Source organism: Dermacentor variabilis, chromosome 8 (genome assembly GCF_050947875.1).
Source record: "Dermacentor variabilis isolate Ectoservices chromosome 8, ASM5094787v1, whole genome shotgun sequence".
NCBI classification, from domain to species: domain Eukaryota; kingdom Metazoa; phylum Arthropoda; class Arachnida; order Ixodida; family Ixodidae; genus Dermacentor; species Dermacentor variabilis.
The window spans coordinates 100925776-100950661 of record NC_134575.1 but is presented as its reverse complement, the minus strand read 5'-3'; the positions used below and the strand labels follow the sequence as shown (position 1 = coordinate 100950661).

Below are 24886 nucleotides of genomic sequence, written 5' to 3'. Positions count from 1 at the left end.
AACGATAACTTTGACATTCGGGTTACTTACACACAAAAAAATGAAAGCCTATCTACTTATTAATGAACACCTCGCGAAACTACATGTTTACTTACAACGCGTCTTTCAACTCTCGGAGCTTCTCAAACGAAACATAAACAACGCTCATACTTTTACATATTGAAAGAAACTTAAATCGCAAAAATTATCCGATGCTCAAAAATAAAACAAAACATGTTTCACTCCTACGGAAGCTTTCTTGGCCTCCCGTTTCAAACGTTTTTGACTGACTCATACTTTTGAGCCGTACTCGAGGTGGTCTCTGTTCAAAAGCTACTCTGGCTACCGAGGAACAACAAAAGGGCTGACTCACTATCAGCTCCCCCAAGACGTTGCAGTCTAATGCCAATTTGCGTCCTGGCGCTCGCCTTTCATCACGAACTCGATTGACCGCGTCGCTACTTCCTACCACCTGGCCTCGTCTTGCCACCTTGCGCTCCCTCGCCCTACACGCTGAACTTCGAAAAGAACGACGGAACGACGAGGAATTTAACTGCCCCGTGCCCTTTGTCCGCGTACGTGCAGAACATGCTTCTCGGTCTCCTTTTGACCGGTAGCTCGAACGTGTTTGATGCACACACGTCGTCAACGACGACCGTACCCTTCTTTTCTTTGTGCTCTGCCCTTTTGCGTTTGTTGCCGTCTTTGGCGGCGTTACATTACTCACTGCATTCTGATCTTTACGGTGCTTTTTCCTCGCACTCACTTTCATATCGTCCTCTCGCGTCTCGTGCTGGCCGTTAAGCATCTCGTCGGTCCGGATCGGTCTCTTACCCACACGGTCTGAGTAATTTTCATTTAAATCTACTCTCTCTTGGCTATCTAGACTGGTGGAGAGCTGCACCGATCCCTGAAGAATGCAATTGTCTCCTCTTGAGCTACATAGCTCGCATTCCTGAGAGCTGCCCTCAACTGCATCGTCCAGCTGGCACTGCACTTCGGCACGCAGATCCGACTCGATAGTTATCTCGACGTGGGTGCTTGCGTCTGTCGGGTCAGCGGTACTGTGTACTTCGTTAACTAACTCGTTAACATTACCTGCGACGCACACGCGCGGTGACTGTGCCAATTCATTCACAGCTGGCCTAGCTGTCCCTTCAGGGCTCTGTTGGCACAGTAGCTCGTCACTTTCACTACGGCCTTTAACGGCCTCTGTTGCCACTAAGGCATCGTTAGCAGCTAGCCTTTTCCCTTCACCTATAAAGGTGCCGCTAATCTCACAGGCGATACCTCTTCCGTCGGCTTTTGGCGAAAATCCGCTAGATACTTGCTCATTCTTGTGCTCTGTACTGCCTACAGAATTTTCAGACAGGCGTTGTCTTTGTTCCTTTAACTGCTGAAAATATTGTATCTGTTTTTCCAATGCTGCTATCTCTTTCTTGTGCTTTTGCTTACATTCGTGACTCTCACGCTTACGTTCACAACGCTCACGCTCCCGTGGTTCTTGTATCACCTCCCAAGCAATCTCAATGCTTTCATCATCATTGCCACCATCTTGAATCGCCTTTATGATAGCTGGCGTTTTCATCTGTTCGTCCACCTTAACTCCCAAGTCGTCGCACACCAACAACAAGTCTAACTTCGTCAACCTTCTAAGATCCATGGCAGCTGCCCCAACTGGTGGTTAGAACTGTTTTCCTTAATTAATCTGAGCAAACACACAATGCAACAAATTCCCGATTCCTAGAACTATCAAAATAAACACACAACATTTGAAGTCTGGCGAATCAAAAGGAAAAAAACCACGCGCTCACTTACGGTTGCAGCACCCTGCCATCTGGTTCATTGGTCCGCTGTTCCCGGTTCCTCAGGACTCCCTGGGTCGAAGGCTCGCTCTTCTTCGCTACTCCCAGTTCCTCAGGACTACTTTGGACGAAGGCTTTCTCTTCTTCGCTGTTCGAAGTTCCTCGGGACTCCTTTGAACGAAGGCTTTTTTTCGCTGTTCCGGGTTCCTCAGGATTTCTCTCGACGAAGGTTGATCCGTAGCACTGCCACCAGTTGTTGCATTTGGAGGTGATCCCACTGCTGGCAACCAGTTGTAAGAGTTCAGGAGGACGTCGGGATGAAAAACTTGGAGGTTTATTTACATTATTTACAGTGAGAGTCAATTAACAGTCTTAAAGTCATTACGGGCCGGCAGCAACTCGGACGCTGCGGCCCGTGGCAAGAAGCTCGAAAGAGATGAATCAAGGAATGCTCTCTTGCTGCTCCCGGTCTGTGTCTTTTAAGCCCTTCGATGTCTCGAAGACCCGTCACGTTCGGACAATCAGCGAGCCCGCTCAGGTGACGCCATTTTTGGCCAATCGGCGAGCCCGCTCAGGTGTCATTTTCGGCCAATGGTTGGCGCCCGTGCGATTGTGTCACACCCGGCGGAGAGGGTTGCTCCTTGGTCCCCAATTGTCCGAGTGCTTACTTCTCTCTGCGGTCTTGCCGTTCCGGTCTGCAACTACCGTCACCAAGGCGGAGAGGGTCGCTCCTTGGGCCCCAATTGTCCGAGGGCTTTCTCCCTGTCGTATTGCCTTGCTGACTTGCAAGCGCCGTGACAAATTAGCGGAAGGGGGCGACGCAAACAGGGTTTCACGGTGCATTACAGCCGTCCTGCTTCGGGACCCACTTTACCTGGAACAGTGCCAGGCTCTCGCTACGCTTTCGGGAAGAGTCAAGCAGTGAATAGCTCCAGATGCGGCATACGAGGTGGAGGACGCCAACTCGTTTGAATGTGCCGCGCCTCGGGAATGTGGTATACGCGCTTCTGCGCTCCTTAATTAGCTGTGGCGCGATTCGATCTGGTGAACTCGAAGCAGGCTCAGGAAACAGTCCCGTATCTAACAAAAGAAACAAGCTGAGTGTTTAAAGTCTCTACAGATTTCTGGAGACCTGTGACATGTTCCTTAATCTGATCAAGTGAATTTGCTTTTTCTTCAAGAGCGTCCAGTCTTTCTTGGATGCAGCCAATCTTGCTTTCTATATTTTTTTTGGCTGGCTTTGATTGCTTTAACATCAGCAACCATTTCTCTCTGATTCTTTGGGCCGAATGAAACTGAACGCCTTTCAGAAGCTTGAAGAGGACCGCCACTTGTTCCGAGGCTTCATCAGATAGCGTCTGTGTTTCAAGAAAAGACTCTTTACGTGTGGTAGGCCCAGGATTAGTTTGGATGTCACCACAACAATCTAATAACACAGACATATGGAAACACTCGCAAATAATATCACAAAGCACATGTGCACATGGAAGTAGTAACATCAGAGATAGTCTCTTTTTTTAGCGTACAAGGAAAAACGCTTACGCACTTGCGAAGTGCCAAAAGGCAAAAGGTGAGCCATATTGCTGTTGCTACTCCCGCGCCCACTGAACATAGTGTCGAACGCCGGGAGTTTATGTTGGCACCAGAAGTTGACGTCACCGTTGATGATGTACAAGCACAGATGATTGGGCAGGGCTGTCCAGAAGGATTCAGTAGGGAGTAGTTATCGGGGAAGTGATGCTGATTCATTCGTTCCCTGATGCGCCAACACGCCTTATGGTAAATGAGTCGGCCACAGCAGTGGCTGCAGTACTGCAGCAGCATGATAGCATAGACTGGACGCTGCTGGGCTTCTTTTCAATGTACCTCAAACCTACAGAAGCTCGCTACAGCACCTTCGGGCGAGAGATGTTAGCCATCTATTACACTGCCGAGCATTTCCGTGCTTTTCTTGAAGGCTTTTACATTCTGGCCGACCACAAGCCGTTAACCTTTGTTCAAAAAACGACCCCCAGCTGTCATAACCTAACCTAACCTAACCTACACCCTAACGTATTGCACATGGGCAGCCTATGTTAAATTTCCCGACAGTGGACTCAACCACGCATGTCTTCATGTGGCGCGACTCCATCAAGCCACCATTGATTCCGTCCTATGAAGGCCCATTTTGTGTGGTTTTGCATTCAGAGAAAACCTTAAATATTGACGTTTATGCCAAAGAAGAGACAGTGTCGTGCGACTGCATGAAACCAGCCTGTCTTGAACATGAACTCTTCATTCCTTCCGCAATTCACACCTAAGCCTGCGGCATTTTAGTGGTTGAGCCCATGTATCGACCATCCGTCACTAAGCTGTACCTCACCATAGGTGTCGTTGCCCCCTGCTCCAGAAATCCAGTATGCCTTGCTGTTGGCGTCATTGCCCCTACTGTTTCTTGGAACCAAGCATGCAGCCATTCAGGCAAACCTACTTTTACTCTTGAATAAAGCCAGTTGACTCTTTGTTCTCAAGCTGTCAAAACATGTATTCCTTGCCTCCGCTAAACGAGCTCTTAACAATGTCATCGGGCAATGAGCCGCATGCACTGGGCACCTGAGGTGCACGCCAGCAATAATTTCAGTCGACCTGTAGGCATATTGAAGTAACTGCTGGCTTCACAGTCGTTCTGATCCTCTCTCGCCTTTAGCGGCTTCAGGTTTTCCAGCGCCTCAGAGAGAGTGATGGAGGTCGACACAAAAACCCCGGTGTCCTCGACACCAAAGGACAAGCGCTCTCTCGAGCGCGGTAAGAGGGACAAAATCCCAATAACAACTCTAAATAAGAAGGCGATAACCTAAGGGTTATCACTCATTTGTATTAGCCTTCTCAAATCCATGTCACCTATACCACACCTCTTTTTAATTTTTCCGTAGTGCCATTTCTTATCTTCCCATTTTAACATGGCTTTTATTATCCACTGGAATTGTAGAGGGCTTTTACACAACTTAGGTGACATTAAAAACATATTCATAAACTTCTCTCCTGTAGCCCTGTGCTCACAAGAAACAAACCTAGGCGAAAAACACAAAAACATTTTGAAAGGTTTCACTGTTGTACGGCGCGACCGTACTCAGGCGAACCGGCTGTCAGGTGGTGTAGTCATTGTCCTGCCAGAAGCAGCCACAGAAGTTCCCATTAACACTCACATAGAAGCCGTTGCTGTCACCGTTTTAGCTCGCAAAACCATCACCATTTGTTCAGTATACATTCCGCCGCATTTACATTTTGCCGTAAGAGACCTAGAGTTAATTTTAAACCAGCTACCCGAACCATTTTTATTAGCCGGTGATTTTAATTCACATAACACGTTGTGGGGTAGTCAAACAACTGACACCAGGGGTCAAACGCTTGAAGATTTTATCCTAACAAATAACATATGCCTTTTAAACACCGGTGCGGCAACTTACTCCTCCCCAAGCACAGGAGCTATGAGTTGCTTAGATCTGGCACTGTGCTCTCCATCTCTCTTTGATGATTTTCAATGGAGTGTTATTGACAACCCCTATGGTAGTGACCATATGCCTGCTGTTATTAAAAGAAAATCTCCTTCTCCTACCATACCATTAAGACCACCCCGTTGGAAACTCCACCTAGCAGACTGGCCTCTCTTTACTGAAAAGGCCACTCTGGATAACATATCAGATGAGCTAACCATAGATGAAATTAATGATAAGATCACCGCCTGTATACTTGCTGCAGCAGCAGAAACAATCCCACAATCCTCTGGCTTATTAAGAAAAAACCTGAAACCCTGGTGGACGAAGGAATGTACACAAACAAAAAAACTACAAAACAAAGCGGGTATCTTTCGGCGATACCCAACACAAGACAATCTACTCTCCTTCAAAAAAGCAAAAGCGAAAGCCAGGTACACGCAGACAAGCCGAAAGACAGTCCTGGAAAAATTATGTCTCGTTTATAAATAGTTCAATAACATCCAAACGAATGTGGGATCAGGTTCATAAGTTTAGAGGCGACTACGCTTCTTACACTATCCCCATACTATCACCTCCAGGCACGCAAACAAATATAGAAGAACAAGCAGACACATTAGGACAACACTTCCATAATATATCAAGCTCGGTAAACTATTCAGCTGCATTTCTAAAACATAAGCAATTAGCAGAAAAACTAAAGTTTCCGACCACAGGAAGTTCAGAAAGACCGTATAATGCCGCTTTAACACTACCGGAAATCAATAGAGTACTAACAACTGACAAAAAAACAGCACCTGGTCCGGACAGAGTACATTACGTGATGCTCGCTCATCTATCTCCTAATGCAGTTGAAACCTTGCTTCGTTTTTTAATAAAATCTGGGAAACGGAAAAAATGCCAAAAGAGTGGAAGAAAGCTATCATAATCCCGTTCTTGACAGCTGGAAAACCTCCCACAACAGCAACCAGTTATAGACCCATAGCACTCACAAGTTGTCTTGCAAAGTCCTATGAAGCCATCATCAACATAAGACTGACATACATCCTTGAAACAGAGAACATGCTAGATAACCATCAGTGTGGATACAAGAAAGGTTGCTCCACAATAGACCACCTAGTCCAGCTACAAGACGAGATACATGCGGCCTTTCTACACAAGCAATATTGTCTCGCAGTTTTCTTTCATCTTGAAAAGGCGTACGACACAACTGGAGGTTCGGTATCTTAAGGGACTTGGCAGATTTAGGAATCCGAGGTAGAATACTGAAATGTCTAGCCGATTTCATGTCGGACCAAACATTCCAGGTGCGTTTAGGAACGGTGCTGTCACGTGTAATCATTCAGGAAAATGATGTGCCACAAGGATGCGTACTACGCACAACACTCTTTATAGTAAAAAGGAACTCTGTTAAAAAAGTCATTCCACCCTCTGTTATGCACTCCATATACGTCGATGATCTGCAAATAGCGTGCCGCGCCTCAAACTTACAAACATGTGAAACGCAGCTCCAGATAACAATTAATAAACTAATAAAATGGGCTGAATAAAATGGCTTCCGCTTCTCTACTCAAAAAACTGTTACAGCGCTATTCTCGCAAAAATGAGGATTGTACTTAGACCCTGTTCTACAATTGAATGATGTCGCACTGCCGGTAAAGCAAGAATATAAATTCTTGGGAGTATTCTTTGATAAAAAACTAAACTTCTTAGCCCACATTAAAACACTAAAGATTAAATCAAATAAAGCATTGAATATCCTAAAAATCTTATCTCATAAGCACTGGGGTTCCGATGGAACCTGTCTTTTACGTATTTACGGGTCTCTTGTGCGTAGCCTTGTAGACTGCGGCTCCGTGGTTTACGGCTCATCCAGGCAGTCCTACATCCAACTGCTTGATCCAGTACATAACCTTGGATTGCGACTGGCAAGTAGTGCCTACAGAACATCACCTATTCAAAGTTTATATGTTATTACCCTGTTATTACCCTCATTACAGCAGCGCAGAGCATTATTAACATTCTCTTACCTACTCAGAATTCAGTCATCACCGCAACACATATGCTACAACATCCTCACACAATGCAACACACGCATACACTACACAAATAAACCGAACATGATTAAGCCACTTGTCCTGCGGTATGAGAAATACTGTCAGGATTATGACATCCCCCACGAAGTCCTCCAGGTCGCCAAGAAACCACAACGGTTGGCCCCATGGTACAATTTCACGCAGTTGTGCGACTGGACATTAGTAACACATTTAAAGAAAAGAAACACTCCACACGAACACATCATGCAAGAATTCCGTGCTCTTCAAGACAAGTATCAAAATCACAGGGAATTCTACACGGATGGCTCCAAAACAAAAGAACACGTGGGTATAGGGGCCGTAACAGAAAATTGGGAAACAAGTGTCCGTCTACCAATACATGCTTCTGTTTTCACTGCTGAAGTTTATGCTGTATGGGTTGCAGTTAAAGAGATTATCACTGGCAAGCACAAAAACACAGTCATATACACTGATTCCTTAAGTACACTGAAGGCTCTACATCTGAAATCTGAGTGTGAACCCCTGATAGGAGACATTTTAAACATGTTGGTGCTTAACGAATACGGGAGGTCAATTCGTTTCTGCTGGGTCCCAAGCCATGTTGGGATACCAGGTAACGAAGCAGCTGATAGATGTGCATTGATGGCAGCGCACAAAGATATTACAAACACGACGCTCCCATACAATGATAGCATCCGTGCAATTAGAAAAGCCTTCACGGTAAAATGGCAATGCGAATGGGACCGTTGTGCTGACAACAAGCTACATCTCACTAAACCCATAGTTGGCGAGTGGAAGTCGTGTTATCATCAAGAGCGGTTCATCGAAGTTGTTTTATGCCGGCTACGCATTGGGCACACACACCTCACACACAATTACTTACTTACCAAAGAAGACACACCAAAATGCAAGAAATGTCAACAGCCACCGACAGTTATGCACATATTACTCACATGTATGCAGACTGAAACACAGACGAACACTTTTGCACAAATTATATCAACTACACATACCTTTACACCCTGCTGTAATTTTAGGTGATGATCCGCTAGTCCCATTATGTGACGTCCGTAAATTTGTACATGACACTGGATTTTTACATAAAATATAGATTACTAACACAGCCTTTTCCTTCACAAACTGGATTTTAAAACACCTCGTGTTTGGCGCAGCATAGCCTTAGCTGCTTTTGCGCCATTAAACCTCATTTAACTAACTAATGTACTACTGTTTTATCCTTGGACTGTTGTCTATTTTGAATTCCTTCCGCTACACTGTGTGCGGGCTCCTTAGGCAACAGGACATCATCGCTTTTCAGGCTGCAGCGAGCAAGTGCACTGATGCTGAGCAAACCCTGCTCTCCTCCCTTGCATGACCAATTTAACATAGTAATCAAAGTTTCAGATGCTGTATAGTGTCTTGTTGGATATTTCCAGCATAATGCATTGGTGCAACAGCTGTGCCAATTGTGCCAAACTGTGTCGAAAAGATAGCTTTGTCCGATGCTGCACCAAAACGGCATTTTAGCAAAATATTGCACCGAGCCTGCACCAAAGCATGTACAAGAGCGAATCCCTCCTTTTAGCTATATTTAGCAGCTACAAAAACTGAAATCAAATTCAACAGTACGCTATCATCATCATCATCATCATAGAAGGAAGCAGAGTCCCATCCATACTCTATGGGCCCGTCAGAGCCGTCCGGTTCGTCGTTGCCACATTTTTCTCTGACGGAAGTACAGTGTAGTGCTACTATACTGCCTTGCTGCCACTGTGTTTCGGTGTTCATTGAACTTGCATGGTACCACTGAGTTTGCCGAAGGAGGATGTCACATTTTAGGATTAAAGTTAAGCTTTTTATGTGTTGATGGGTGATAACAAGGCTTTGTAAAACAGCCACTGTCATCAGATTCGCATGTGGTGCATATTTTAAAATCTTAGTGAATGAGGTCAAATGTGGTACACAGCGAGAGCTGCCACTTCAATGGGTGACAACATGTTTGTTGATGCAAAAGTTTTGCGTCGAGCTTGGGTGGCTGTGCTATTTCATTGAAATAGTTGCCGACACAAATGCAAAACCCTGATTGCATCTCGTGCATGCGGAGTGGCTCTGACGCTGTTTTATTTTTCTTGCAGCCACGAAACCTTAATGTCCTCTATTCGAAAACTCCCTAATGTGCATGGCATGACATGAGTACACTGCATGATGCCATGTTAAGTGCAGGTGCATGTACTGATTGGTCTTGCAGTGAGGCTTTGCACATAAGCTGTTGTGCTGTATTGCATGCTGGGTTAACAAACACTCTTTTGTTGACGATCTGACTGCGGTGCCGTTTCTGCACCATAACAACGAACCCGTCTGTAGCGCCCTTTGTGTGTTGCAGTGTGGAGGAGCATTGTGTCCTTTCCTGACCACGCTTATAAGGTAGGCCTCTCACAAACCCATTTCCACGTCGTATAGACTATATAAGTTAAAATTTGCATGGTATAATATAAGCACAAGTGCGGTGGGCCGTCTGCCAAAAGTGCTTGCTGCTGCACCAACTTGGCTTTTTTGCTGCGCCAGGACATTATGGCCACGAAGTTCAGACAGTGCTGGACGCTATGCTGCCGATCAAGACAACATGTGGCTAACTACCGATGCCGAAGAATTTCCTCAACGCGGTGAGAAAGCTCACCAGCTTCCGCAGCTGCACATCACCTGTACATCTTCTCAGAGGTCATTGCATGCGGCATTCACGGCTATCACAGCAAATCCTATTGTGATAACCATCTTCACCTATCTGCTTCACACCGTGTAGTGGAATCGGAAGTGCACCACAGACTTATGATTAGAGGCTCTAGCTTTCCTGGATTCTGCGATTCCGTGAAAAATCACGAAATTGATGTTCTTTCGCAGAAATGTAATTTAAAAAAAGAAAAGTTGCTTTTTGAAGCAGCAGCCTAACGCTGTTTCTCGCAGTTTTCACAAGATGGCGCAAAAAAAAAAAAGACAGATCAAGTGAAAGCTGCCAAGATGACGGAAAAGTGGTATTTTCTTAGTAATTAATAGTAAGAGAGTTTCTATTGCCCTAGCACCTTTTACAGATGAAGAAATTTAATTTCATATTAAAATATTCTCGCCTTATAAAAAAATTGGCTTGGTGGCGCAGCTGCCACCCGAATCAAAGGGCGTAGCCGTAGTCATCGATCCATCCAACGTTTGCTTCAACAGAAAGTGCGTCATCTTACTGTTTGCTTTGTTTTTCGAGTTGGTAATCAAGATGGCTCTCACAGGACCTCATTTGAGCAAGACAGCCAAAGAACGTGCTCGAGAATACAAGAACGCCAGCTTTTACGAAGATGCAGGAGTCCTTTTTTGCCGAGTTTGTGCGATGGCAGTTGACCATCGGCGCAAGCAACTACTGACGAGCACATCGAGAGCAACCGTCATCGCAAGAATGCAGAAGCAAGAGACTCTTTCAAGCGAAAAAGTGGCGAGGAATCATCAGAAAACGGTGCTGGGGGTTCAGGAATGCCGAGAAGGCAAAGCCGATTGCAAACGCTGAATCTGCACTTACTGCTGGCGAGACGAGGCAAGACATTGTGGTCATATTCCTGGATGTGTTAATATCTGCGAATATTTCCCTAGAGAAGGCGGACAATCCAAAACTGAGAACGTTTCTGCAGACACACGTTCGGAACGGCGGTTCAGTACCTGGATCTGATGCGCTCTGCCGCCGACTTTCAGAATTGTTTGAGAAGCATGAAACAGCTTTGAAAGCTATGGTTCAAGGTACCACAGCGTCGATAATTGCCGATGAAACCACTGATGACCGATCAAAATCGGTTGTGAACGTGTTGTTCGTCGAGTTGACCAGATGCGCGAGTGCTTCACTACAACCTGTACTTGCGGAACCTAAATTTGTGGATAAAGTGAACTCGTCTGTGTAAGCTGCATTGTAACAAGAGCACTGAAGACGTACAGAGTTGAATTCGAGGGCGTAAGCAATTTTAAGCGATAACGCTGCTTATATGGCGAAATCATTTAATGAGTGCATAAAGCCACTGTGCGAAGGTGCTGTTCACATTACATGTGTAGCCCATACAGTAAACATCATAGGCCGTGCATTGCAGGTATTCTTTCCCTTAGTGGACAAATTTGTCGCCTGTATGAAGAAGGCGTTTCGGCTGTTGAGTAGAAAGAGAGCTTCCTATAAATCTCATCTTTTAAAGTACAGGATTCAGTGTGCAAAAACACTTCCAGCACCTGTCAACAGTAGGTGGAATTCGTGTATTGAAGCTGTTGAGCAGCATTCTGCATACTTTGAGTACTATCCTTCTTTGCTAAGGCAAGTTCATGAAAGGTGTGGAGAAACTGCATGCATTGATTCTCTTTTGGAACTTTTGAGAGTCCTCAACTGAGCTTAAGTACAGCATGCGATGCATTGCAGTATTTGGCAAAAAAGTTGCCAGCCTGCTGAAAGCAGCTGAGGGTCAGTGTGTAGCCTGTCATAAAGTGTACAATGCTTTATTTGTACTCTGGGGATATTTGGAAGCAGCTGCACAGGAAGACTTTGAAACACAACTGAAGAAATAAAACATTGCACACGATGAGGCCCATCAAATTGCAAATAAAATAAAGGCTACCATGAGTTAAGCAGCTAGCAAAGCGCTAGTATATTTGGAGAAATCTGACGCTTGGAAGTTCAAGAGTGTGAAGTGCTTGCATCCTCTGCAAGTCGGGAGTGTCAGAGAAGAGGTCAGAGTTTGCAGGTGTGCCTGGACTTGGGAAAGAGTCACCAGCGCTAGCTGCTGAATGGCAAGTGTACCTCAAGTCTGTCAAAGAACTCCAGTCTAGTGACAGGTACTTAGTGCCGTTTATTTCTAAAGAAGAAAATCCAGGTGTGGATTTTGGATTTTCTGGCTTTCTGTGCAGGGATGGAACAGCTCACTCCTACGCTTTCTTCTATTGTACTTAAATACCTGTCAATGCCGATCAACTCTGTTGATGCAGAAAGATGACTCAGTCGCTATGGTGACATTGTATCCCAGGAGCGCCATTCTACAAGAGAGTACAAAGCATCACCTGATGCTCAACCACAACAGCTTCCTTCAGTTTTAAATATGCAGGTATGTTTGGAGTCTGGAAGTTCTTAATAAATAAACTGTTACATGTACAGTCTTGGGCAAAAAACTTGAACCCCGCTGTGAACGGCCGGGAAGCAGCTGCGCTCCACTATCGCGGCGCTGCCACCGTCGGCGCACGCCGCTGTTTGCTTGCACCGAGGATAAAGAGGGCGAGGGAAGCATGTCTCTCACTCTCAAGCGTCGTTTGATAACAGCACTCGTGAAAAACTAGTACGACGAGCGCGGTGCAAACGCGACGGTGGCGAAGCGGAAGCCACACGACCGGCTAGCATGCTGTTTGCAGCGTATGCTGGATGAGCAGGCGGGTATCTCTGGAGACCGCTGTCAAACGTGATAGGCTCAAATTTCACAATTCCAAGTATCGTAATCATTAGTTATTGTTGTCAGGGACCAAATTAAAGGAACAGCGCTGTGAATAGCCCTGCGCATGCTCGAACAAGGGCACCTTGCGAAGATCGTAGCTGAGATCTGACTTCAGCAGCTTAATGATATATTAAATAATGTGCCACAATGGCATCTCGAATTTGTAATCATGAATGTCACAAGTAGCAAATGAATCAAGAAAACATAAGCTTCAGGGTGGCACCAGCGTCTCTCGACGAAATCACAGGGGGTAGCATGCCTTCAAGGCATTGTGTGTGGCTTGGTCTGTGGTTGCCCCGAACAATTGCAGCTTACCCATGTGCTTGACTGTAAACTAGCCAAGGTCTCTGGTTGAAAGGACGCTACGTATAGCCCTTTCTTTTAAACTGCCTGTGAAACCCTCTCCAGTAGAGACGAACAATACCTCAGTAAACTATATCTAAAATACTCCTTCCAGTGAACGTGTGACAGCGACAGCACCGCCAGTGTGACGCCTTCACTATGAGAGAATCCTATAATCTTGTGGCCCTGGTCTACTTTAGGCGATTCAAACGCATGATGCCTAATGCAAAGGGGATGAAGCTACACTGGCCTCGTGTGCATGAAAGTGGGTCCTAACGACAATGAGGCAGTATGCAACTTCCCTGTGGGTTTAATTAAAAAAGTTGAACGCCAAACGCACTCGTTTGGTCGTTCCTTAATGGAGAAGTGCAGTCAACGTATTTCAAATATTACAACGGTGGTTACACGCCCTTCCCCAAGAGAGCCTTTGTAGTCGATATTGCTGCTTCTGGTCTTTTCTAAATGATCGATGATTGAATTGCCCGCATATTATAATAAAACCTGGAACAACGCTAGGCAGCACTGAGGGATGTTGGTCTATTTTTTATCTTTTGTTTTCATTGCACTTAGAAACACATTCAAAATGTTTATCTAAAAGCATAATGCGAGGGCTCTCGCCTTTGAATGTGTAGGATAAAATTGTAATAAATTTTGATAATTAGGAAGATATTGTACTATAATGCGCTGCATGGAAGCCAGGCAGTTCTGCCCAGACGAGCGCATTTGCTCGCACGAAGCGCTGTACCACGGCGGCCGCAAGACGACCTCGCAGCTGGCAAAGTTAACGCTGCACTAGTTTTTCACGAGCCATGTTATCAAAGCATGCTTGAGAGTAAGAGGCATGCTTCCCTCGCTCTCTTTATCCTCGGCGCAAGCGAGCAGCGGCGCGCGCCGGTGGCGGCAGCGCCGCGATAGCGGAGTGCAGACGCTCCCCGACTGTTCACAGCGGCTTCAAGTTTTTTGACCACGACTGTACCTTATGTCTGTTCAAAGTTGCTGAGGAATTTTGCAGATTCCTCTGTCTTGATTTGCAGAATTTCAAATTTTCCACCGCACAAAGTTAGGGGCTCTACTTAAGATAGGTGATAACCAAAACGCACCGCCGTTCCTTGCTGCAGACTGTAATGGTATTGACCCTTGTCGCAGAGCATTTTGTCTTAGAGAATCGACATGGCATCTTTGGCAGCAACTCGCCTCAGTGACAGTGCATGAATACGAAACCATTACCACTTCCACCTTGCTTCTTTACAGTCAATTGGCGGAAATGCAACTGAGTTTTCACTAAAGCACTATGCTTCAATAATGTTATATTGAAGACGTGCAGTAGTGTGCTGCAAGAATAATGACAGGCATATTAAGGATTGTAATGAATCAGTGTAGGTAAGTTTGTGGACCATTGCTGCAGCTGTCCATATGTGTTACGAGCACTTTGAATTGTATGTATTTCCTTGAGAACACAGAAACTTGCTCATCTGCGAGTATTGTATCTCCAACCTTCAAAGAAAAGGCTTTGGTCCCGGACCTTCAGCGAGAATAAGCACCGCTTGTTAAACAATGGCAAATGGAGCAGCGCCGCTTCTTGTCATAGTATCTTTCGCACGCAGTACCTACACACATCTACCCCAACTTGCACAGAACCTTAACGCCCACTGTATTGCCAATGTGTCAGTAAGTGAATGGGCACACATTTGAATATATGCGCACCATATATGCACAATAAATGACGGACTACACCAATAGCACACGAATGGTCGAAGCTGAATGTTTTATGACGGTCCACAAGAGTACGCGAGTTACTAGTGAGCTTTGCTACAAGGTATTACAATCTACGAAATGGCTACGTTTCACGCCTTGCACGCAGCAACAACAAATCTGTCAGCACATAGCACCCCTCCGAGCAACTAGCAGAAATAATCGGATAGTAACCCCACCAAGGAAATTTACGAGCCGCTGTTTCAAAAATATTTGCCAAGAACGAAAAGAAAAATATGCTAATCCTGATTCAGTTCATGAGCAGAAAGATTGGCTAGCTTGGAATACGTATTGAGCCTCGCTGTTAGAACAAGCACAATATATGTCGCTCGCCCCATTTGGACATAACTTAATCAGCTTCCACAGTTCTTTTGCATGTTTTCTGAAGCTCTCGCCAGAGCTTTGTGTCATCCATCCAGTCACTATCTGTGATATTCCCGAAACAGAGGTTTGCTAAGCTGCACTGGCACCATACACACCCTTTGTAAATGCAGAGGCAACGGAGGCAGCTGAGGCAAGTAATGGACGTTCCACCATGTGATCAAACATGGCAGCGCCCACGGGATCACTGTGAAAAGGGTCTAGGTCTTCCGGCTGCAACATTCCATGTGAACAAGAGAAGGTGCGACGCGCGCAAGATCGAGAACAGTATAGCTGCCTGGTCTCAAGTGATAATCATGGCGCACACAGTTTATTTCTCTGGTACCCTTCAAATCCCCGCTTGGGTTGTTGCACCCTACACTTGTAGCTATCACCACCAAACCGATTGCAATAAGCATCTTCACCTATCTGTTTTACAGCGCATGGTGCGTAGTGCCATTGGTAGCAAACTGCACTCGTTTAGTAGGCGATAATGCAAATGTGGCATCGTTTCCTGCTGCAGGCGGTGTGATGTGACCACCACTTTTCACTTCGGTGGCATCAGGCGTCGCCCACCAGCTAGATTTTGTTTCGGTTTCCTGTCGCCCTCTGAAAACACGACGCGCTAGGAAAAGAACAAAATGCGTCAGCGTCTCGTGCCGCAATGTTCAGCGCGACGCTTTGCATTACATAGTTGTCAACAAAAGTTGTCTCAAATTTTTTTTAGTTGCTTAGGATCGTAATCTTCCAAGTTAGTATGTTTTTTCTCGTGGTTTTTTCGAAAACGTATGAACGAGGTTCTGGTGTATCTACATTTTGCGACTGTGCGATTTGCATCGAGCTGCAAGACAAGCAAAAGCGAACCACCTCCTTGGTGTTCATCATCATGGTATTTCGAGTATGCAGTATATCACTCAACCACAGCACTGGGCAAAATTAAGTAAATTTTTCATACCGCTGGTGCTGTAATAACAGTTAAATTATTTTTGCCATTAAAGTTGCCAGTTTCAGACTTCCCGTGCAATTACTCTGATGTTCTTGCGAGAAATTATAATTCTGGTTGGTGATTCATAATGCTAATGTAGCATTGAAAGGTGAAAGTCCCGAGGCAGACAAACCTTCCATGTGATGTAGGTCATGTAGCATGCCTTCCTAGAACTCTGGCAGAGCTTATGGTAATTGCACTACTGCCCTCCATCAGCTGACATTTCCCCATAATAAGCTATATCAATTGTGGGGATGTTTGTGGGGATCGGTGTAGCATTTTGTTTAGACCCCCGCCTATGAATGATAAATTATACTACTGGGTGTCAAATTTGGTATTTCTCTCGGAACACAACTGTTATTGAAGAATAAAAGAAAATTAGTTTTCTTCAATAGCATCACTCAAATGTTTAATACAGATATATAGATACCGTAAGTCATAAAATAAAGAAAAACAACATTTTTGTTTTCTATTCTGTTTGTTCAGAGGTTGTTTGCCAGAGAAGATAAACTACCTATGCAAGCAACTATTTGTATAGACAGCATTTGTTTTCTCAAAATTACCGATACTTCAAATTTAAAGGACTTGTATAATGTGAAGAAGAAAGGCTTGTGGGGATGCAAAAATAGAAAAGGAACAATAAAAATAGCCAAATGTATTTAGAGAGGTAGAGAAGAAGGTTTGCCTATATCAGGCTGGCTGCATTATTAGCGTAGTTGTTTTTCAGAGTGGTCCATCTTAATACACTCATAGCGGCAAGATCACGCTGAATGTTCTCAAATCTTCTCTGAAGTCTGGTCGTACCGTGCTTCCATGCTTTTCTAAGCCACTAAAGTGGTTTTTAGGCTCATCTTAGGCACCAGCGCTTCGTCACAGTCTATCGTAAGCACTGCGATGAAGGGGTGGGTTATTTTTAGTGTTTTGATTGAGTTTATGAATGAGTGACCACTCACTGCTTTCTCGTAGCTTGCCCAATGTAAAAACTCTGATTATTATAGTTTCCAATTGCTTTCAGACCTGCTGTGATTGTCAGGTTTACTGCTATAAAATGCATTTCTAGCTGCTCCAAAATAGTGCGTGCCAGTACCTACACAGTCCAGAACACGTCAGAATAGCTGGTGAAGGCCTATAGAATTAGCCAACTCGAGAGACTCAAGCTGACCAAGCCAGAAAACGACACCTTTAGAAGCCTGGGATACTGACTGGAAGAACAAACAGAGACAAGACAGGCAAGGAAGGAATATCCTTGCAGATATGAAACAACATCAAAGTCACGGCACTAGCGTGCAACGTGGATACAGAGTATCCCCCGGGAAGAAAAACGGCAAGAATCAAGACGTTTAACAAGTTGTACGAAGACAACAAGGATGTCGGCTATGCGGATGCCGAACCACAAAGAGGAAAGGAGGCGCACACAGTCAGTGATGAACGGTAGAAGAGAGCAGCTTGAGCTCCCCCTCAGTTGCCACCCGGGACATGTACTCACCCAAAGAGATAGCGGTCGCCCTCTTGGCTGCAGGGGAAAGGAGAAAGTAGTGGCGATGACGGATGCAAGAAACAGCTTAAACCAGGCAAATGATTAGTCGTGGTGCAGTAAGATGTTACTTACTAAGTTTTGGGCATTCCTTTGTGTTCCAGCCAAGAAGCATAAATCTATGCTATGTACTGTATAATCCAGATACAGAAAACAAGTTTGTAACAGCCCGGTTAAGGCTTCCAACTACAATGCGGGGTCTTTCTTAAAGGGTTTTCTTCTTCTATCATTAATTGCTGCAGAAATGAACATCCCAGGAACATGTGTTCGCACAGATTATACACATACAAAAACAGCATCTTTAGTAAAGGCACATAACCGTGTTCTTGGAAAATAAAGATGACAATGTTGTGGTTTGTATATTTAACACTTTTCCTTGCCCCAATGCATTTATTTATACTTCTTGGTTCTGTCCTCAGTGATGGTTTAGGAGTCCTCTGGGGCCAATGTGTTTCTACGTGTTCTTTACAAAGGGGCACAATATTTGCAAGGATGAAGAATCTGACCTATCTGTGATGTGTAAAGTCAAACCTGTCTAAATGTCAAACATGTTTGCATCGAATTATTCCTTATATTGAACAATTTCTTAAAACGCTGTTACAACTAGAAATTATTGCAAAAGATATGGTTTCATAGAACAAAAAGGGCCACTACTGATAACTGAATTTCAAGAAGCATAAGAATGCCCCAGAAGTTCGCTTTCATGCACAGGGGCCGGGCGACCTGCCAGCACCACCCCAAAAAAATGGTTTAGCCCATCTGCACAGCTCTACTGCCCCAAAGAGATAGATAGGGTCAAAGTAGCTCACTTTAATTCCACACAATCAAGCCACGGGTTGGCACTTCCCTACAAAAAGTTATCCAGGCCTGTACTGCTATGCTTCCTTCCACAGCTATAGTGGTTGTTTCGTTATGTTGTTTTCACGTGTGTTTTCTTAATTGTTGCATGATGTCTAGGTGAAGTGGCAGAGTCTGCTGCTGACCGTGAAGGTAGAAATTATCGAGTTGAAGGCAGAGAGAAGCAAAATCTGCCATTGCTGCAGCATCTGGGCGAACATTAAGAAAGAAATGATTCAAAACTGATTCTGTGCTGCCTTTTTCCATGGTCCCTGTGACCATTGTTGAAAGTGTTCCAACAAATGCAATGGCTACTACATCTAAAGTGCAAGGTCAGGCTGGCACAATTCTGCCAGCTATTAAAGACTGTTTAGCTCCCCTACAAACCACCCATAAAATCGCACAAGAAGGTCCCATGCCATTTCTTGACCTTTGACTGTCTTGTTCAGTAGGGCATACTTGCTTATTGAGGATGGCAGAGCAAGCTGGGTCAAAGCATTTTTAAACATTTCTCTAAGGGTCGTAGAAACCTACAAAAGCCTTCAAACACCCCACATTCTGTCACTGTAATCTTTTGGCTTTCCAAAAAATAATGTTTATTGGTGGACTTCAGACAGGGTCATGAAGCATTCAGATGGAGAAATGTTGGCTAAATTAAGAAGGGCCATTAGGAGTTCTTTGTTTAATCATACTTGAAATCACCCTCAAGATTCCAGAAATAAGAAAGCAAAACTTGTAATTAAATTTAGCATCTCTGTTCTTTCTTTGGCATTTCACAACCTTTACTTTTATTTTATTTTTGCAGCATCGAGGCTTTCTATTCCTCTGTCAACTGCCAGATGTGACAACTTGAAGCAAGGACGCCTCCAGCAATGTCAGTTATGTGGCTGTGAGACTGATGAACTGTCTCGCCTGGAAACGCATGCCAGCGTCCATACTGGCAAGAAGCCATTTCAGTGCCCTTCATGCTCTCTGAGTTTGTCACAACAAGCCTACCTGAAAGAGCACCTGCGCACCCACATAGGCAAGAAGCCATTTCAGTGCTCTTCATGCTCTCGGAGCTACTCAGTTGAAAAGAGCCTTAAGAGACACCTGCGTACCCACACACAGGAGAAGCCATTTCAGTGCCCTTCATGCTCTCGGAGCTTCTCAGCAAAGGACAACCTTAAGAAACACCTGCCCGTCCACACAGGTGAGAAGCCATATCAGTGCCCTTCATGCTCGAAGAGCTTCTCAGAAAAGGGCAGACTTATGAGGCACCTACGCACCCACACAGGGGAGAAGCCATTTCAGTGCCCTACATGCTCTCGGAGCTTCACAGAAAGGACCAGCTTTACGTATCACCTGCGCGTCCACACAGGTGAGAAGCCATATCAGTGCCCTTCATGCTCGAAGAGCTTCTCGCAAAAGGTCAGCCTTATAACGCACCTACGCACCCACACAGGTGAGAAGCCATTTCAATGCCCTTTATGCCTTCAGAGCTTCTCAGTAAAGAGCAGCATGAAATCCCACCTGCGCACCCACACAGGCGAGAAGCCATATCATTGCACTTCATGTTTTCGGAGGTTCACACGAAAGACCCACCTCAACAAACACCTCCGCACCCACACAGAGGAGAAGGCATTTCAGTAACCTTAATGCTCTTGGAGCTTCTCAGAAAAGGCCAGCCTTATGAAACACCTGCACACCCACACAGGCGAGAAGCCATACCAGTACCCCTTCATGCTCTCGGAGCTTTTCACGAAAGAGCCACCTAAAAATCCACTTGCGCACTCACACAGGTGAAAAGCCCTATCAGTGCCCCTTCATGGTCTTGGAGCTTCTCAGAAAAGTGCAGCCTTATGAGACAGCTGCGCACCCACACAGGCGAGAAGCCCTATCAGTACCCTTCATGCTCTTGGAGCTTCTCACAGAAAGCCAAGCTTATGAGCCACCAGCGCACTCGCACTGGTGAGAAGCCATATCAGAGCCCTTTATGCTCTGAGAGCTTCTCAACAAAGGACAAGCTTATGAAACACCTGCGCTTCCACACCGGTGAGAAGCCACATCAGTGCCCTTCATGCTCTCGGAGATTATCAGAAGAAAGCAACCTTATGAGACCTGCGCACCCACGCAGAGGAAAAGCCATTTCTGTGCCCTTCATGCTCTTGGAGCTTCTCAGAAAAGGCCAGCCTTATGAAACACCTGCACACCCACACAGACGAGAAGCCATTTCATTGCGCTTCATGCCTTCAGACCTTCTTATTGAAGAATGCCATGATGGTACACTAGTGCATTCATACAGGTGACCTGCCATACAGCTGCACCATCTGCTCCAAGTCTTTTACACGGTCTCATCACTTGATGAGAGAGCACAGCATTATGATATTGTAGGGTAGATCAACAACCATGTTGAACTTGAATCCAAATTACAAATCTACAGACGTGTAGCATGTTGCATAGTGTTCTGCATCAGGTAGCACAAATGTCTCGTTGTGCTCTTAAACGAGTCCTGGAACACTTTTTTCAGGTTGCCATATTTGCTCTAGATCTTTTCCCAGCATGTAAGAAAGAATAGAGCAGAATAAATTGAGAAGTGTCCCACACAAAGCCGTTATAGCCGAGAAAAATATGTAAACATAAAGTTAAACATTGATATAGTAATGAAGATGGTAAAATCAGCAATTTGCTTTGTTGTGGCTTTTCATTATTCAAAAAGTAATCCACATTCAATCCTTTCTCGTACAATAGTGTTTGCATGCCACTACCAACTATGTATCTTCATTGTAATAATTATTATTACACTACAGATATAATGATCTGCTTTCTAAGCTCTTCGCTTGCTTTTCTTTTATGCCAGTAGTCTCTTTTGGTACATGTGAACTTCTTCCTCTAGGCCGATTCGTGTCTTGCTTCTCGGTTCCAGTTTACGTGGTTCATCCTGCAGATTCTTTTGATCTTACTCTATTCACTCCTGTTTTTTTTTTTTTGCAACCTGGTTCTTTCTTAGAGCAATTGATTGTTCAGTAAGTTAGCTTTCCACTGTTTGTTTCATCAGAGCACCAAATAAAACCCTTTGTTTAATGAGTATTCATTGTCTGCTCTTGGTATTTTAATACTTGAATGACAGTGTGCAATATAGCGATGTTAGTATCTTATTCTATCAGGGGCTGCAAGAGAAGTTGAGTGACAGCAGTTGGAAGTAAATTATTAGCACATAAGGCACTTATTATAACTAATATACACAAGCAATTTACGTCTTGAGTCAATTGTCAGGTGCCCCATGCCTAATTTATTCCTACTTGTTATTTCAAGAAATGTATCAGCATTCGTGTAACCACTGGTGAGGCATAAATCTGTAGAAATATTTATATAAAATTTACATTTCAAATCGAGCATGCAGAGACACTTGCACTGTATCATACGTTTATGTGCAGAAGGCAAGAAATTGGGCCAATCATGTTCTTTTGACATTTGTAAAAATTCTTTATGAATTGCAGTTGTGGCACTCTCTCGTGAGGAATCTCCTCACCAACAAAATTGTTCACACGGCATGTTCTCAAGGTAATAAACTCAAGAAGTGTTTTTGATTCCGCTAGTGTGAATATTTGATGCTTCGAATGGGCACTTCGTAAACACATTTTTTCCAGTAGCCTTCAAACACTTTAAGCATTATGTGTAACCCTGTTCACACCCGTGGCCATAGCATAGGCTTAAAATATGATCATGTGATTGATAGAGGGTGTATACGTTGCTAAGCAAGCCACACTTTCCTGGCTATACAGGGATTGTTTGCACTTGCTATGTGCGAGCAAATTCCTGATTTGTTCCTGATGCTCCAATTGTGCTTTTAGTAAACAGTGCTTCATAAAATGCCGGGGAACAACAGGAACTTGCCAATCTTATCAACAACCGGTTGTGCACATTGTTTTATACATATTTTGATAATAGCTGTTCATTTTTTGAAAACTGTTTGAAACGTATTCTACATTTGATTTGTTTCACTTCTGACACTATTCCATCTGCATTCCATTTAATCTTAAAAATTAATTTTGCACACCACTAGTTTAGATGCATATTCGGAAACAATGTATCGACATATAATAGGTAAACACGCGAGACAATATCTTTCTCTCTGACAAGTTCCACTCCAAAGGATTACCTCCACATTCACTCAGCCATTTTGGTGACATGTACTCCTTCATGCTTTGGCACTTTACAGCCACGTGAAGAGGCACCTGTGCCAATACATGACCATTTCAGTGCAGGTTCTTCTTTCAAAGTTTCTTTGTAACTTGTTAACCAAAATAGCATGTATCTATCCAAACAGTTCAGCCACGTAGGTTTCTTTGTATTACGTAAAGTCTGAACTGGGAACGTACATATCTGTACAGCATGCTGCATAACATACTTTTGCGCAAGCGTTACCGTACGCTCAGATATGTTGAGCTGCCGAGGTAACTCATAGCATGTTGCAGCATAATGTGACAAACTATTTCATTGTCTTTTAACAATGTAATGAAACAATTGAAAACATTGATATGACCTGACACATGATACTTACATCAGCATACCAAATTCAAGTAGGGTACCAGTTATGTAGGCACATATTGTGGAATTAAATATGTTATTGATTTGCAAGTTCTTTAGTTATATTGTAATATAGTTTAGACCAGGCGAGCTGAAGCTTGCAAAGACATTTTTGGTAATCAGTTTGCCGTTCATATTTCAGTGACCATGGCCATGTAATGTTCCTTGATGGTAACGGCTAAATAGTGAAGTATTTGTTTATTTGCTATGCCTACAAAAGACTCCTACGTACACTAAATACTCTTTACAGTTAAGTTGCGCCCGTCTTTCTGTGGCGCGACTCTATCGAGCCACCATTGACTCCTTCCTATGAAGGCCCCTTTTGTGTGGTTTCATGTTCAGAGAAAACCTTGAATATTGACATTCACGGCAGAGACAGTGTCAATCGATTACATAAAACCAACCTATCTTCAACATTAACTCTTCATTCCTTCAGCCATTCACACCTAAGCCTCCGGCATTCTACAGGGGGAGCTCTTGTAGCGACCGTCCATCACTAAGCAGTGCCTCGCCGTGGGTGTCAGTGCCCCTTGCTCCAGAAATCCAGTGTGCCTCGCTGTGGAGGTTATTGCCCCCTGCTGTTTCTTGTAACCGGAGTGGCTGCCCGACAGGGACGCCACCACAGCCACACGGAAAACATACTTTTACTCTTGAATAAGACCAGTCGACTCTTCAATCTCAAGCTGTCCAAACATCCTTGCCTCAGCTGAACTGAGCTCTCAACAATGTTGTCAGGCAATCAGCAGCATCCATTGGGCATCTGAGGCGTACGTCAGTAATCACTTCATTTGACCTGTAGGCATCTTGAGGTGACTGCTGGCCATAGACTCGTTTTGGTCCTCTTCCTTCAATAGCAGCTTCAGGATTTTCGAACAGCGTTTGCAGACTGCAGTGGCTCACGGGACCGCTTCTGTACCGCCAGTTTGGCCCAACGGATAGTTATTCTTCTGCTGCACTCTTGTTACAATGTGCTACAAGCATATGCACCTTCGCAGATGCGAAAGTCAAGCCTTTTCCTCTTGTGAAATGACAGTGGTGAGCAATTCAATTGATGTTGCAATGAATTGAATCTTCTGGCATAGGAGAACTCATGCATGGTGCTCAAAACAAATTCCACCACAGTGTCTTCAAGTTCACTGTCGAAAGATTAGCCATTGCACAACAAAGCTTTCAATGAAAGTCAACAGTTGCAGTGTTTTCTTTCTATTCACAGAATGCAGTGCAACAATGCTGCTTTTTCAATTCTGCCCGTATTATCACATTCTTTTGAAATGCAGTTATAAAGTCGAGCCCTGACATATTATTTTTGCTCTCTCTGCAGTGTTTACATGTGCTTGCACAAAGTTTTCCAAGCTGGCGTGTTCGCCACAGTAATGCCAAAAATGATGATGCTGTCTCCATTTTTTGACGACTACAAACAAACGTTTATTTTGTTTCACAGTACACTTGGCAAGCACAAGAGGAATGTGCCAAAGGTATCTTCCGACACCTGACCAAGGCCCAATCATTCCTTGGTAATTCAGGCGCATGTGGTTGCAGCATAAGAAGTGCAAAATGGTTACAGAATGGTTACTGGCACAAAGTGAAATTCGAATGTTATTTTTTGCAGCATAATGATATGTTCGCCGACTGATTTTTCAGAGACCTGATTTTTGTGCCTCCCCGAATATTTGGACTCTGCCGTGGTACCGCCACGCGCTC

The 24886-nt window shown here is 44.4% G+C and overlaps 1 protein-coding gene and 1 pseudogene across 4 annotated transcripts in view; both read left to right on the top strand.

Annotated features, from left to right (window-relative positions):
- The window catches only part of LOC142590470 (uncharacterized), a 330321-nt gene that overhangs the window by 29597 nt on the left and 275838 nt on the right, over positions 1-24886 (top strand). The gene's annotated exons all lie outside the window — the stretch shown is intronic.
- Positions 10577-12417, top strand: LOC142590763 (uncharacterized; annotated as a pseudogene).